The 16927-nt window shown below is 37.7% G+C and overlaps 1 protein-coding gene across 3 annotated transcripts in view; it reads left to right on the top strand.

The window, feature by feature from the left end:
- Positions 1-16927, top strand: part of BTBD9 (BTB domain containing 9) — a 386775-nt gene that overhangs the window by 5403 nt on the left and 364445 nt on the right. Inside the window, exon 1 of one of the 3 annotated variants that reach the window (XM_069487431.1) lies at positions 13833-13878. The exons of the other annotated variants lie outside the window; for them this stretch is intronic. The gene's annotated coding sequence lies outside the window, so the exon portion shown is untranslated. Of the gene's footprint in view, positions 1-13832; positions 13879-16927 lie in introns of those variants that run through there. 3 annotated transcript variants of the gene reach the window in all.

Here is a 16927-nt window from a genome sequence, read left to right as displayed (position 1 = left end):
TGTGAAGTGCTGGACATGGGGAAATGATAATTGCTTTGGGCATCTGAGACTGACTTTAGTTGGGAGAATGAGTGTGCACACACGTACATTGTCAGGGAGAAGATGCCTAACTTTTATCATCTTAAGATTATACTGATATGAACAGACATTGAGGGCTTGAAGTTAAATTCATTCAGCCTTACGTATGCAAGGGGCCATGAAGATTATAGAGATACATAAATTTTTTTGGCAATCAAATTTGTAATTTGATAGAGGAGTGTGATTAGTGCTATATAAATATTGATTACAGACTAGATACTCATGCTTCTTTAGTGGCTAAGTGTTCAGTTTTGGTGTCGACTCATAAGCTATTGTAATGTTTCAGAGATTATAACAAACCATAAGTCCACAGTAACCTCCTGGACTGTCTTTTGCATCTGAATATGAGACACAAAAATATTCTGGCAGTCTGTGTCCTTGTTTTCTTGATTTGGGAAGTATACTCATAATGCATATAAGCAAAAGGGTCATTAATAGCTAGCTGCCATTTATCTACTGGCTGCATTATGCAAGGTCCTTTCTATATGTTGTTTAATCCTTATAATAACAACCTTGTGAATTAGTTGGACCTTATCCCAATTTTACTAATAAGGCAACTGAGTTCCCGAGAACATTTTGTCAGTGTAGTTTGTGGCCAGTGAGAGGTGAGACTGGTCTCAGATCCAGGCTTGGACTCCTGAGCTGATGCTCTTTCTACTTCATGTCAACTCCTTGTGTCAACATGGGGCCCTAGGATGTGAATGTCCTGATGAAGAAATGCAATCTCATTTCTGCTGATTTAGGAAAAGTTGATGGAGGAAGTTAGAAGTGTAGTAACTGCCTAAATGTTTGAAGACCATTTGATAATATAGTTAGGGATGGAGGGGAAAGGGGGCTGGGCAATTAAAGGCCCCAAAGCTGATTCTCCTGTGAAGACATGCTATAATTGACCCTAAATTTTTTAGATGACTGACATGAGATCTTACATAAACATTCAGATTTCCTACTTCTTTATGTATAGGTGCAAAATTCTCTAGAGGAAGAACTGTACTTTTCAAGCTAATGACATTTATAGTAAATTCAGAATTCTTTTTTTTAATCCTTTCAAATCTCACCCCAAATAATGTATACTTGAGATTTCCCAGCTAATCTCCTTTTTCTCCACACTACTTATTTCCACAAGTGTTTATTTTTAAATCTATTTACAAAATAAATGCATTCTATTTATGGTTCAATATAGTTATTCTGACTTGATTCATTTCTTTCATTTGACCGAGTCACTCTTTTTGGTACTATTTTACACATTCCTGGAAATATAGACTGTAATTATCTTTGTAAATGATAGTCAATTTCAGCTAAAATTACAAAAAACATTTCTATAAATTTATAATTTTACAAATGGAGAGACTGTTAAACCCTATATTAGTTATCTATTGGTATGTAAAAAATTACCCCAAACTTAGCTGCTTAAAACAACAAATATTTTTTAATCTCATGATTTCTGTGGGTCAGGAATTTAGTTTAGCTGGGTAATTCTGGCTCAGAGCCACTGAAGAGTTGTAGTAAAGCTTTTGACCCCTGACTTAGTCATCTGAAGGCTTGACTGGGGCAGGAGGATCTGCTTTCAAGATGGTGTTCTCACATTGCTGTTGGCAGGAGGCTCAGTTCCTTGCTGTTGGCAGGAGGCCTCAGGTCTTTGACAGGGATGCTTGAGTATCCTCACGTCAGCTGGATTAATCCAAAGCAAGTGATGCAAGAGAGAGCAAGGACAAAACCATATGCCTTTTATGTCCTATTTTGAGTATATATACTGTCACCTCTGCTATATTTAATTTGTTATAAGCAAGTCACTATGTTTGGCCCACACTCAAGGGAAGGCAGTTAGACTTGAGCTTTTGGGGGGTTGAAATAATTTGTGGACATATTTTAAAAAGCCGTAAATCGTTTTTCATATGAAGCCATTTTCTCAGCTGAAATTGATTGTCTCTGTTCCAGCACATGCTGTAATTTTTCTGACTTGTGTATTCACAGTATTTTCTGGAAATGGTCTGAAGAAAAGGTAGTGGTTCTTAAAATTTAAAACAAGTTTTAATAAATTACAGATTTGTTGTGCATTCCTTGAAGTTTTACATCTACTTTCACATTAGCTTTAATACTAATGTAGTTGGAATGCTTTCGTTTTTATCCTGTTTTATAATTTATCCTTATATAATTTCATTCATACTTAATAGTTTTAATAGTTAATAAAAAATAGAAACAAACATTTCTAGGTGAGGTAATTTACCTTCCAAACTTTTAGAAGAAAAATGCTTGTTCAACCACTGTGTGAAGGTTACATGTTTCAGTTTCTATGTAGTACAGTGACTTTGGGTTGCATGGCTTAGATGAGTCTGCTAAGTTATATGAAAGTCCTTTAGGTGCTTTACAAACTTTTATCCTTGAGTAAGGTTCTAAGTGGATCCGTTTTATTTCAAATCCCATTCTTCAGAACGTGTATATGGGACTTAATTGGTTTAGTCATGAAACTTTCAGAACATATCACAGGTTTATATTTTGGCACTTTATGTCTTTAGATGTTAACCAGATCTTAATTTCATTACCTCTACCTCTAACAAGTATCAATTACCTGCTTACTCTTTTCTTCTAGCTTTTTATTTCAGCCTAATTTCAGATATACAGAAAAGGTACAAAGAATTCTCATGTAACCTTCACCACATTCCTCAGATGTTAACATTTTACCACATTTGTTTTATTCTTTTTTCACTCTCTTTTTAAACTCCTGAACTGTTCAAGAGTAAGTTGCAGATATAATACACAATCCTTCAGTGTGCCTTTCCTAAAAACGAGGATATTCTTTTACTAACCACCTTATAATCCTCACATATTATTACTATGTCTGATCTACAAGCCTTATTCATATTTCATCAATTGTGTCAATTGGCCTATCCATGAATACCCTTTATAGCAATAAAAGAATAAAAATCCAACACACAAAAATAAAACAAAACAAAAAACCCAGCCATGAGGTACAGTTACTTTTTTTTTTTTTTGCCTTTAATCTGGAATAATTCTTTAATCTTTGTGTTTAAAATGGTGACATTTTTGAAGAATATAGACCAGTTTTGTTCTTATTTATTTTTTAATAGAATATCTCTCGTTTGAGTTTTATCTGGTCACGATTAGATCCACATTATGCATTTTTGGCAGGAATACTGTAGATGTGATGTGTTTTTCTCAGTGCTTCACATAAAGAGGCTAATGTTGTTGATTTGTCTCATTTTTGGTGATGTTAACTGATGTTAACTTTGATGTTAAAATGGGTTCTTCTTGGTTTGTTTCTCCACTGTAAAGTTACTATTTTTCCTTTGTAAGTAGTACGTATCTTCTGTGGAAATACTTGGAGACTGTAAATATTTTGTTACTCCTCAAACTTTTACCCACCAGTTTTATTATAGGATCCATTGATGATTCTTTCTTGAATCAATTATTGTCATGATTGTTGCTAAATGAAGATCATCTGTTTCCCTCATTCCTTTACATTTATTAGTTGGCTTTCCCCTTATTAATTAACTTGTTAATTAATATCTCTATGATCTCATGAATTCTGTGTTATTCAATGGCTTATAATTCTTTACTATCATTTTTTTAAAAATTTGAATGGGAACCCTTTCAAGCTGACTGTGTGTCATTCTGACATGTACCCATCATTCTTTGATACCTCATTATTTTCTGGTATAACAAGACAGTCCAGGTTCATCTCATATTTTCCCTGCCCTGGAATCAGCTTTCTCCAAGGAACACTTGATAGAAAATTGTATTTGGAAACAAATTCTCCGTCCTAGGTGTGCTCACAGCTACTGGGGTATCATTGCTTCTGAGCCCTTTTAGCAAATAGATAGCAAGGGGCATGTGTACACACGTGTGTGTGTATGTGTATCCCACACACTTGTGTATTTTTGTATATCTATTATATGTTAAAAACCATGTTCACACTGACAACTTCAGTTCCAGCCCTACACTACAGGGTTTATTCCGTCCATTTCCCCTTTCATGTCTGTAACTCCTTTTGCCAACAGTGAGAACCTGGCTCCTTTTATTGACAACATATTTACTTATTTGCATACTCCTAATATTCTCAGAAAGCAGGTTCAAAATTGCTAACCTGGCCAGGCGTGGTGGCTCAGGCCTGTACTCCTAGCACTCTGGGAGGCTAAGGTGGGATGATCGCTTGAGGCTGGGAGTTCAAGACCAGTCTGAACAAAGAGTGAGAGCCCAACTCTACAAAAAATAGAAAAATTATCTTGTCTTGGTGGTATGTGCCTGTAGTTCTAGCTACTCAAGAGGCTGAGGCAAGAGGATTGCTGGAGCCCAGGAGTTTGAGGTTGCAATGAACTATGATGATGCCACTGCACTCTAGCCAGGGTGACAGAGCAAGACTGTGTCTCAAAAAGAAAAAAAAAATTGCTAACCCATACCTCTGTGAAAAAGAAAAGAAATCCACTAACTAGAATTTACCATTTTAAAAAATGTTACCTTAATGACCTATAATCCAAATCTGTGTTCAAAATTATAGGAGTTCATTATCACCCCCCACCCCCTTCCCAGCTTTCTTCAGTGTGGTTGTGCTGTTTATTTGAAATGCAATTTGGTTCATTTGATTCTGTTTGTGCTTCATATTAGGCTCCCCTCCCTCCCTTTTTGTTGATTTTATTTATTGTCCTTTTTTGAGTATGTGAAACGTTAACATGTTTCCAAAAGTCAAAAGGGTATTCTCACAGAAGTTTCATTCCTATTTTTTCTGCCTTTGTACCCTGTTCCTACTCCCTTGTAGAAAATTTATTTATCAGCCAAGAAGCTATGACCTTCTTGTTCATGCAGCTTTAGCAGAGAATAGCAAATTGTTTTTTAAAGTGGTTAAACCAATTAAATATTTCTATTTATTTTTAAGCCTTTATATTAATACCATGAGCATCACTCTGTCATGCCTGCTAATGCTCATGCTGCAGTTTTCGGTAAAACTAAAGTCCTGCAGATGAAAGGCAGCCTAATGAAGAAATACTCTTTGTAACATCTCATCTAACATCAAATTATTACCTTTTTTAAAAAATCACTTTTGAAGGAAATAATATGTGAATATGGTACAAAATTTAAAAATACAAACGATTACACAGTGGAAATTTTCTCTCTCTCATCCTTACCTCACAGACATCCAGTTCCACCTCCTGGAAACAGCCACTGTTACTGTTGGTTCATTAATTTGTTCACCAGATATTTATTGAGTGCCTCTTAAACGCCAAGCACTGTTCTAGTGTTTTGGGGATGCAGGGGTGAACAGTATAGGCCAAGGTCTGCCTTAACGGAGCTTCCATTATTTTGGGGGAGATTAAAATTAATGAAGTTTCTTGTATATCTGTTCAAAAATATTCTGTGAATATATGGAGTGTTTTAATGTTTATTCTTAAACACTTAATTGCACTACATCTCACTTTTTCTCATTATATCTTGCAGGCTGTTCCATATCAGCACATTAATACCTATAGAGTACCATGTCATGGTTTTCTTAATGCAGGCTTGTCCCAAAGTAAGCTGATCTGGATTATAAGAATTTAATTTTAGTAGTTTTATTTGACACCCTTAATTTGGATTATCAGCGCCTCACTTCATGAGTGCCTTCATTACCAGGCATTTCCTGGCTTGCATCAAAAGCACCACTATGAGGCCATCTTTGCAGTTATGTAATTGGTGGGTTGGTGAAGTTCACTCCTAGACTTAATTTGTTGTTTTGAAGTAGCAATAATTTTGTGTACATTTGCATTGTTTTCATTGATTTCTTTGCTTTCTTTGCTCTTCTGTCACCTCTTGATTAAAGGTTTAATTACCTAAACATTAAAATATGTATAATTTGTTAACTACTGAAGTAATTGTGTGCCATTAATTTCATTGGTGATTAATTTCTTTTCATGTGGAGACATCACCCAATGACAGTTAGTTCAGGAAGAGGTAGAGATTTTTCTACCTCTCTGTTAGTGTTTCTCTAGGACCTTCAATTAATTCTTCATTGCTTACACTTATTTGTCAGTGCTTGAGAAACTTCTAAAATCACTCACACTTTTTGCTTTAGGCTTGATTACAGTAAGGAGCATATAGTCATTAAGTGGAGTGGTGAGTAGCTCCCACTGTTTCTAACATCTTCCATATAAAGAGTTGAATTCATATAAATTGTATTAGAGTATGGTGTGGCTCCTATTTGGTGAGAATTGACCTAATTCAGGTGGAATTGGGGAGGAGATGCCCAGGCAGCTTCTCTCTCATTCATTCAAACATGGATTGACCTCTTGCTAGGTTAAATTAGGCCGTGGGTACAAAGGAGAATAATTTATGGTTCCTGCCCAGAAATAACTTGTAATCTAGTGGGAGAGGCACATTTAAAGGTAGATGTCTGTAATGTGAAGTGGTAAGAGTTGTGATAGAAATATATCCTGAAAACTATTTGCTTAGTATTTATATGCCATGAATACTTAGCTGCCTGTCTAATACTTCTGTAGAGATAGCTAATAAGCTCTGGTGTTCAGGGAATGCTTCCTGGTGAAGATGACGCCTCACTAGACCTAAAGAATAGGGCCATACCTATGCAAATGGTGAAGCAAATATGTATTTTAGGCAGGGAGATGGCAAAGTACGTAAGTACCAACCTTAAGTAGTTTGATGTTTGCAGGATCAGAAAGTGAGAGATAGGGCATCCTCAGAGAGGAGGCTAGAGTGTAAGCAAGGGTCAGTCCAAGGAGGGCCATGTCTGCCCTATCAGTGAACTTGTACACTGGCCTAATAATATAATCACTAATAACTAGCACTTGTTAGACACTTAACTATATGCTTGGAACTATATTAAGTGCTTTATAGGTATTCTCTCATTTAATCCTTTGGGACATTCACAGGAGAACATATGTAGGTGCACAGAAGTTGAATAACTTGTTCAAGGCCATGTCTAATGAGTGTAGAGTAGATTTCAAAGTGCAGAGGTTTGTCTGACTCCAGAGCCTTTTAATTGGAGAAGCATTAGAAAAATGTTAAGTGGAAGAATAGCAAGATTATATTTTCATTTTGGATTGATTATTCTGTGGGCAAAATGGAGATGGAATTGAGAGGGACAAAGTAGGATCAGGGAGATAGTTGGGAAGCTGTTGGAGTAGTCCAGGTGAGAGAGGATTGAAACCTGAACAAGAATAGAAGATACTAAATAGGCATAGGAGTGATGAATTGGAGGAATACTTAGGAGGTGAAATCAGAAGATTTAGCTGATTGATTAAGATATGTTGGGGTGAGGGAGAGAAAGAGAGACAGGGTTTTAGTTTGGGGGTATACCACATATTAAGATACAGAATACTGGAGGCAAATATGCATTAAGAGAAGATTAGTTTGGTGTGGGGTGGTTGATTTGAGGTGCCAGTGGGGACATGCAAGGCAATCATACTGCAGGCATATGAATCTGTATATATGAATCTGAAATTCAGAAGAAAGGTCTGGGTTAGAGATAGAGATTTGGAAATTATGAGGTGGCAGTTGTAACCAGGAGGATAGGTAGATAAACTCACCTGAAAGTCATAACCCTGGGAAACATGACTGTTAAGGAGGCAGTAGTGAAAGAAGAGATACAGAGGTAAAAGAAGAACCAGGACAGCAGAGTGTCACAGAGGCCAAGGGAGTGGAGAATTTCAAGAAGGCCATGTTCAACAGTGGTGTATGCTGCAGAGAGATCCAGGAAGGTCAGGACTGAAAAGTGACTTCCAGTTAAGAAGTCATTGATAACTTTGGTAAAAGCAATTTCAGTGGAGTGTTGGGCTGATTATGAGACTTCACTGGATTCAAGAATGAATTGGAGGTTGAAAAGAGGAGGCCAACTTTTATGAAAAGTTTGAATAAAAACTGGAAAAGGGATTAGAAAGTATGTGTGGAGCACAAGGTTGAACAGTTGGCTCTAAATTGCATACTCTCAACCTTACTAAAGCTAGTTTGGGCTTAGTCCAACTAGTTCAATGTCCTTGATACTTTTGGGCGGAGTATAGAATAAACTCATGAGAGTTGAGGTCAGGTGTTTCCGCTGCAGCCTGTGGGTGACTCCTTCTATTCTATAATGGAGTATAATTTGTTGTCAATGCAATATACATGTCAGAAAATCACCAAAGTGCTTCATCCTAAATTATATTTTGGCCAAAAAAAGAAAAAAAAAAAATGATGAAGGAGATTGGTGGAGGAAACCCTGGGAAGGAAAACATAGCATAGAGTGACTGTTACTTGTTAGGCACTGTACTATGTCTTTCATGTATTTTATTTTATTTTATCCTCATAGCCACCCTATGGGGGCTGTGGGTTATGCCCATTTTCTAAATGAGGAAGCTGAGATCCTATATCTCTCCTTATCCTATCCCAGGTTCTGCCACTGAATGGCTGTGACTTTGGACAAGTCTCTCAGTTTTCTTATCTTTAAAAAGCCCTAGTTGTGATTCTTAAGTTCTTTCCAGCTCTAGGTTCTAGGAATCTGTGAGTATTTACTAACAGTGTTCTTATTTGGGCACGAAAAAAGGCTATTCTGGGAATTTCCTCCCCTCCCTTCAGTGAATTAATAACTTAATAGTAATGCTGCCAGGTTTTCCAGAGTGAATAATTTATTTTCCCATCACAAAGTGGGTACCCATTATGTATGTGGCCTTAGAAGGCTACTGTAAAATAAATCAAGTAAATAGGCTCGGTGACAGGCTCTCCATCAGTTGTTACTTGCCCTGGGCGCATGGGCAATAGCTACCTGCAAGATTGTGTGACGATTTTAAAGTGTGTTGTAGGTTAAGTGCTAAGTATTTTTTTTAATTTAGGAAGTACTTTGGCATGTGGCCTTTAAGAATTACATTATTATATTATCGTAAATCTTGATTAAGGCAACAAAACATATTTACTATGGCCAACTTCACAGCTGGGGTGAAATATTTTATAGCGTGTATAATGAGCCACTAGATGATGATGATTCTCTGTTCACATCTGAAAAATGAGAGTTGGGAAATGAATTAGAAGATTTAAAGGTCTATTTAATTGTGAAAATTAATTTCAAGGAATAGTGTCATGTGCCCAGTGAGTACTTAATAACTGAGGAGGAGAAGGAAAAAAGGGAAATTATGAGGCTTTCAAAATTAAGTCTGTTTTGGAGATGGTTAGAATAAAAATATAATGCTAATGTGACTGTCAGAAACACGCTTTACATCATGATGTAAAAAGAAACAAACTTAACAAATACTAGGCTTTTAAGATTAAATATTCTCCCAAATTGGAGTCCATGTATTGTACAGATGGTAATCCTGGAAAGCAGAGGTCCTTACTGCACATGCAGTCTCCCCTCAGAGGGTATTATGAAAATTTATGGGAGCATTTTTGTCTTATAGGTAGTATATTTTTATTTATTTTTATTTTTTAAAATTCTAATTTTTTTTACAGATGGGCTCTAACTATATTGCTCAGGCTGGTGTTGAACTCCTGGGCTCAAGTGATCCCCCCACCTCAGCCTCCTGAGTAGCTGGGACTGCTGCAGGCACATGCCACCATGACTGGTTTGCTAGTGTACTTTTAAAAAGTGTTCAGAAGGTTATATATCTCTGAATTTTATTTCAGAACAGTAGCAGAGGTATAATAATTTTTTTTTAACAAAAAGTGGGCATTGGGTCTGATAAGGTTGCTGACCATTATATTAGTTTTCTGCTGATGTATAACAAAATACCACAAATTTACCACTTAAAACAATATGAATTTCTTATCTCCCAGTTTCTGTAGGTCAGAAGTCCAGGCACGGCACGACTGGCTTCTCTGCCCGAAGCCTTAGTAGGCTGAATTCAAGGTGTTGGCAGGGCTGTGATCTCACCTGAAGCTCAGGATCCTCTATCAAGCTCACTGGTTGTTGGCAGCATTTGGTGACTCGTTGTCATATCACTGAGGTCCCCGTTTTCTTGCTGGCTCTCAGCTGGGGTCACTCTCAGCTCCTAGAAGCTACCCCCAGGTCCTAGCCAATAAGCCTCTCCCAACATGGCAGCTTGCTTCTTCAAGGCCAGCAGGGGACTCTCTCTCCAGTTGGCTATGAGAATCTTAAGTAAAGTAACTGGAGTGACTATCCCATCATATTTCCAGATCCTGCCCACACTCAAGGGGAGGGGATTATACAGGCGTGTACACCAGGGGGCAGGGATCTTGGGGGCTGTCTTACATTTCTGCCTACCCCAGCCACACGTCTTCATCCCTATAACTCTTAACTGTCAGTGGAGTTCAGTTATTTAAAAAGGACCACAATAGCTACTTTAAGCATTCACACAGGTATTGAGTACCTACTCCGTGCCAGGTGCTGTTCTAGGCACTGAGGTGCAAAGGGTAGAGCCCTTGCTCTCATGGAGGTTATCTTCTAGGGATAAGTGCAGTGAAGAAAATTAAACGAAGTGGAGGATTAGAAGTGGGATGGGGGTGGATGTTCTTTCAGGTAGGGTGGTCAGGGAGCGGAGACCTGAATGGTGAGTAGCCAGTAGTGTGGAACTTTGGGAACAAAACATTCCAGTAGAGGGATGGTAATTATAAGGACCATGAGTCGGGAATAAGCTTTGACTATGTTTAAGGGATAGTTAGGCCAGTGTGGCTAGAGCAGAATGTGCGAAGAGAGGAGGAATAGGAGGTAGTTGGGTGACAGCTCACAGCCCTGTAGGCCTTGATAAAAAGTATGATTTTGGGGGGAGTGGGCGACGGGGTCTCAGTTTGTTGCCTGGGATAGGGTGCAGTGGCATCCTCATAGCTCACTGCAACCTCACACTCCTGAGCTGAAGCCATCCTCCTGTTTCAGTCCCCCAAGTAGCTGGGACTGTGTGCCACTGTGCCTGGCTAATTTTTCTACTTTATGTAGAGATGGGGTCTCACTCTTGCTCAGGCTTTTCTCGAACTCTTGACCTTAAGCAATCCTCCTACCTTAGCCTCCCACAGTGCCAGGATTACAGGCATGAGCCACTGTGCCTGGTCAAGAGTATGATTTTTATTCAAAGTGAGACAGGAAAGCATTGAAGAGTTTTAAGCAATGGAGTGACTGATTTGATTCACATTTTCAAGAGATTTGTGTGGAGAAATGGCCTGTAAGGGGAGGAAATATATAAATGCAAAGAGATACACTCTATAAAGCAAAAAAACAGCATCTTATGAATGTAGATGAGAAAGAGACTCTGGCTAGACTGGGGTCAAGGAAGGCTGCCTGTGGAAATGGCACCTGAGTTGCACGTGGAAGATGGAAGGTAAAAAGAGGAATGGTGATTCCAACAAGGCCCTGTGGCATAAGGGAGTATGTCAAGTGCTCGGAAACCTTAGGAGAAATGCCTGGAGTTAGGCAGGGGCCAGATTCCACAGGCTCTGAAGGCCCAGTTAAATGATTTTGTTGTTGTTGTTCTTCTTCTTTTATTTTCAGAGCCTTGGGAAGCCACTAAAGGGTTTTGAGTATGGGCAGGAGTCATGGAGGAAGAAGTTGAAGGAAATGGTTTGTAGTCAGTTTTGTAATTTGAGAAATTCTTTCTAGTTGCTACATGGAGGGTGGTTTGGAGGGAAGTCTGAGCAGAAGCCAGGAGATTAGTTAGGAGCTATATAGTGGTCCAAGTGAGAGGTGAAGGGTGGAGTGGACTAAAATGGTAGCATGGAAGTTGCAAAGAAGTAAATCAACTTCAGAACTATTTTAGGAGATAAAATCAAAAGACTTGCTGTTGGATTAGGTTGGGAGGTGAGGTGGAAAGAGGTATCATTCTGGCTTCCACAGGTGGATTTGCTGAGCTAGGGAACATTGCCCGAAGACAGGCTTTTACTAGGAGGGGCATAGAGAATATGAACTGAGTTTTGAGGTACCTTTGAGAAAACCAAGTGAAGATGTAAAGTAAGCAGTGGCATATAGGAGTCTGGAATTCGGAAAAGAGGTCTGTTAATATGTGTATGGCCTATTTTGTTAATTTGAGGACTCAAGTAGGCCAGACACTGTAAGGTGCTAGGGATGTAAGGATGAGTAACGTTCATTCAGCGTTTGTTGAATGCCTGCAGGCCCTGAGTCATGGTCACTGCTCTCTGGGAGCTTACTCACCAACTAGACAGGTCCATAACAAAATCTCAGTAAGGCATGATGAAGGCAATGATGGAGGAAACAGAAACTGATTCAAGGGCATCTAAATGGGACACCTGACCTAGATTGGCAGCATCAGTGAAGGCTTTTGCTGAAGGGCATGAAGCCTTTTCTGAGCCTTGAAAAAGGCAGAATTAGCCAGACAAAGGGAATACAAGAAGTTCTAATAGTAAAAGGCTTGGAGGTATGAGAGGAGACATGATAACTCAGAAAAGCCTGCAGCTTTATATCGCTGCCTTTCACTATAGGCTCAATAAGTGAGACGGTGGTTCACTAGCAAAGTCAGTGCTTAAGTCACATGTTTTTATGTTGGTGAAGTTATGTTGGTGAGGATTGTGGTGGGACTCTATATAGCTGTTGGGAAGAAGAAGAGAATATTCATAGCTGGCAGGGACTTTTAGCCCTTTTAATTTACAAATGAGGTTACTAAAAGCCAGAGTAGAGCTAACTTGCTGATAGGAGAGGCAAAGCCAAGGTCTCTCTCCCAGAGTTCAGGCTAGGGTCCTTTATACTGCTATAGGAACATAATGCCCGTTAACCGAATACTCTCATGCTCTCTCTGACGTATTTATATGGAAAGAGAATGCCCTGGAAATACCCAGAATGCTGCCATTGAGTAATGAAGGTCTCCACATGGGCTATGTTTTTTGGAGGTGATGTCAGCCTAATGTTAGTTCCTTACACATATGTTAAAGTGGACCTGTTCTTTAATGGGTCTATCTCATTGGATTTAAACAGAGCATTCTTGCTGAAATGCTGCTGTTGGTACCCTCTCTGCATCTTTCTTTCTACCTACTTGTGTCTTTGTCCTTTTTTTCATCATATATTAGTAGTGAATAATAATAGTAGTAGTAGTTCTAGTGATAGTAGTGGTAAATGTTTATTGACTATTTATTATATACCAGGCACCATAGTAATTGCTTTACTTTATCTCATTTAATTCTACCAACAGCCCTAAGAGCTAGCATTTTATTATTACCCACATTTTACAGAAGAGAAAACTGAGGCTTAGAAAGAGGTTGAAAAAAAATCTATCAAAAAGTGTGTAGTAAACATGTATAGTAGTAAATGGTGGTGCCAAGATTTGAATTCAGGCAGTGTGACTTTGGATACTCTTTACTGCCTTTCCTAAGACAATCTCTGAAGCAGTGCTGTCCAACAGAAATACAATATGAGCTACAAATGAAAGCCATGTATGTAATTTAAAATTTTCTAATAGCCACACTGAAGAAAAAAATAAGAACCAGGTGAAATTAATTTAATATATTTTATGGAGCCCAATATAGCTAAAATATTATTTCAACATCTCAATAAAAAATAAATGAGATATTTTACTAAGTCTTTGAAATACAGTGTGTATTTTACATTTATAGCACATCTCAGTTTGGACTAGCCACATTTCAAGTGCTCAGTAGCCACATGTGGCATGTGGGCACTGTTGTGGCCATTGCAGCTCCAAAGGGACAAGAGAGTTTATGAAAAGTTTGACTCTGCATTCTACTGCTTAGTGAGCCAGAGAGAGCAAAACCCTGATGAAAATTAGAAGATGAGGCAATTGAAGAGAGTAGTGATTCCAGGGTCTGATCCAGTGACAGCACCTCTGCCCGGCCCCAGATCCACCCAGCTCTGACTTGAAGGACGCTGGAGAGTGTGGAGGTTAGAGAAGAGTTGACTCTCCTGTTGCCCTGAAGCTGGTAAGATTATCTTTTTTCTTCCCAAATTGAGACCGCATTTTCCCCGGATCATGGTTAGTTTCCATAGTACTCGATTTCTAAGGAACCTTGGAAATAAATAGGCCTTGTGGGCTAGCCATCAGATTTTGCAACATTGTTTGTATAGAAAAGACTTTAGAATTCTAAGGCTTTTAAATAATTTGGTTTTGGAATGTGATCTTTTGTTAATTGTGGAGAGAGTAAGGTTGGGGAAAGAATCAGTTATTTGCTTTGTGTTTTCTAAATTACAGCATAAGGAGAAGAATAATGAACCGTTAGTCGGTATTTGGTGTAATGTGTATCACATACTCTTTCTTCCCCTGTGGCTAGGCTGGGCTCGGTTCAGAGTAAGCCTTCACCGGTTGTTGAATTGAATATTAGTTGAAAAACAGATTTTCCTGGAACTGAGCTATATGAATTGTTTCCTTCATTAACTTCCATTCTTAAACACTTGCTTCCCATAGGTCCTACCCATTATAAAAAGCAATATGGGCTTATCCTAACAAACTGAATAACATAGAAGTATAGAAAGAACAGAGTCCTGTCCTGTGTCCTGAAAATGCCAACTTGCACAATTGTCTAAAAACACCTGAACATGAGTTTTATATTTTTGTGAATGGAAAAATAGAATAGTGATAGATCAGAGATTTTAAGGGAGTGTTGATTCTCTGGATTATACTGTTGTTAAGGTTTATTTATATTCCATTGAAAGTATTTATATTAATAGAATTGACAGTTGGAAAGATACCTAAATTGCTAGAGACTTTGAGAGAGAACACCAGTAAAGGTGCTGCATAATAATTAAGTGGTTTTGTAAGTTGAAAAATATTTGGAAAAAAATGAGAAACATGGAAACTGTGATAAGGAAGTATAAGAACCTGGTTAGTAAAGTGGAAATTAGGAAAGCAAATACTTAGTGAGTATTAGAGGAAAGGAGAGTGTCTTAACTCAAATATTTGATTATAAATAGTTGAGAGACTTTTTTACATGGGCACATATATTTTTGTAATTGATTCCTGAAACTGATGTGGAGTCCCACATTAGCGTTAAATGTATTAATAATATTTGTTTATTACATCCTTGTGAGATACCAGGAAGAAAGACCTAGTCATTGCCCGCTAGGATTTGGACACAAATTTAGCTAATTCTGAAAAGTCTTTTGTTAATTAAAATTCTATCTGTATCAGTGTACACTCATTTGTCATTGTTTTGCTTCTTGATACAAGTCAGATCATCAGTATCTTTTTTTTAAATGTATCTTTTTATAAACATAAATATCTCAGCATCTCTTTTAATAATTTCCACTGTTTAAATGTTTTTGAAATGTCATTTAATAAAAGATAAATCTGTTCTTGTTTTTTAAAAAGGAAACACTTCAGAAATACATTGAGTTTAAACAAAACAAACCTTTCCATTCATTCCCTGTCTTCTCACATTGCCACTCCCCTCCCTGGAGGTTAATGCTGTCAACAGGGTGTTATTGTGTGTGCTTGCAGTCTTTTTTTGTTTTTTTAATGTCTATATTTACTAGTTCAATAAATATTAGGTGTCTTTTAGGTGCCAGGCACACACACATACATATGTATTGAGTTACACAAATATACATACATATATATTTTTTCATAAATGGATCCTATTTTACTGAGGCCTGTTCATGTGCTTTGGAGCTCAGGTCAGAAGTACAGATCTATTCCATTCTTATTAATGGCTGCATTGTACAGATGCATTATAATTTTTTTGCCACTCATCATATTGATGGACATTTAGTTCCCCCAGTTTTTTGCAGTTACAAGCAATTCTGTAATTAATAACGTCATACATTTCTAGAAACACAATCACTGGGCTATAGGAAATGTATATTTAAAATTTTGATTCAGATTCTGCTGAACTAACCTCCAAATGCAGAACCAGTTTATACTTCCAATGGTATATGAGAACATTGTTTCCTATAATGTGATTTAGTTATAGAGTTTTAGAACTTGAAGGACCTCAGACTGTAGCCTAATCCCCCCCCATCCCCCCTTTTCAAGAAAGAAACTAAGTCTTCCTGGACTTACTTGCCCAGGTGTTAACCCTGCAGAACCATGAGCCCTTCCCTGGTTGTATCTTTGTTCTCTTGAAGGCATCTTAGTTCAGACACATTTTATTTTGTAAGGTTCTACCACAGTGTTTATCTGTTTCTGTTTCTTTGTTGACACTAAAAACAAACTTCATTTTCAGTTTCACATTTTCCGTTAGTGCTGCTGAGTCCTTGCCCTTGCCATGTTGTCTGCATGGAACATCTTTCATTTAATATCCTTAGAAAGCCACCTTTTTCCATTATTTAAACCCTACCCTATCCTCAGGGTGTATGGGTTACTTTCGATTTATCCCTGGATACAACAAAGAGTGTTTTATGAATCTTGTTTCAGCAGCAGCAGCAGCAGCTGATTCCACCCTCTTTGCCAAGGAAAACATAAGCTGCTTCACGTTTGTAAACTTAGAGAAGTGAATGGACTGCAGGCATTTGTTCCAGCACTTCTGCTACAGTTGAATGTTTCTCTTTTGTCAAATAATTTGATGCTCTTTCAACTAATGAAATCTAGCTTAATATTTAAAAAATTTATTAACCACAATTTATTTTTTATCTTAGAAATGACCTTCAGAAACTATTCTGCTTATAAAGTATAAATAGGTTCTCTTCTTCTTGTGTCAATATATTTATTCCTTAAGTACCTGCTTTTTGGGCTTTTCTTATAAAGGTATGGTCCCAGTATTTTCTTTTGATGAGCTATGAGAATTAGTGCCAGTAATATCCCATGTTCGTGCTATAGCTGAGCTGGTCACATATCAAGATTATGACTTTAGGTAAAGAATCAACTGATGAAATTCTAAGGGACAGAGATCAGCCTTGATGCATATTTCAACCATGGTAAAAGAAAGAGAATTCAATATTAGATGTGAATTAAATTTGGTCCATGAATGTTGTTCCAAACTGAGGATAGCAGTCTAATCATAAGCTCATCAATTATTCATTAGTGTCTTGAGGGTA

The sequence above is a fragment of the Eulemur rufifrons genome, chromosome 15 (genome assembly GCF_041146395.1).
Source record: "Eulemur rufifrons isolate Redbay chromosome 15, OSU_ERuf_1, whole genome shotgun sequence".
Taxonomy (NCBI): Eukaryota; Metazoa; Chordata; class Mammalia; order Primates; family Lemuridae; genus Eulemur; species Eulemur rufifrons.
Note: the sequence above shows the minus strand (reverse complement) of the source record. Positions and strands in the feature narration are given on the sequence as shown.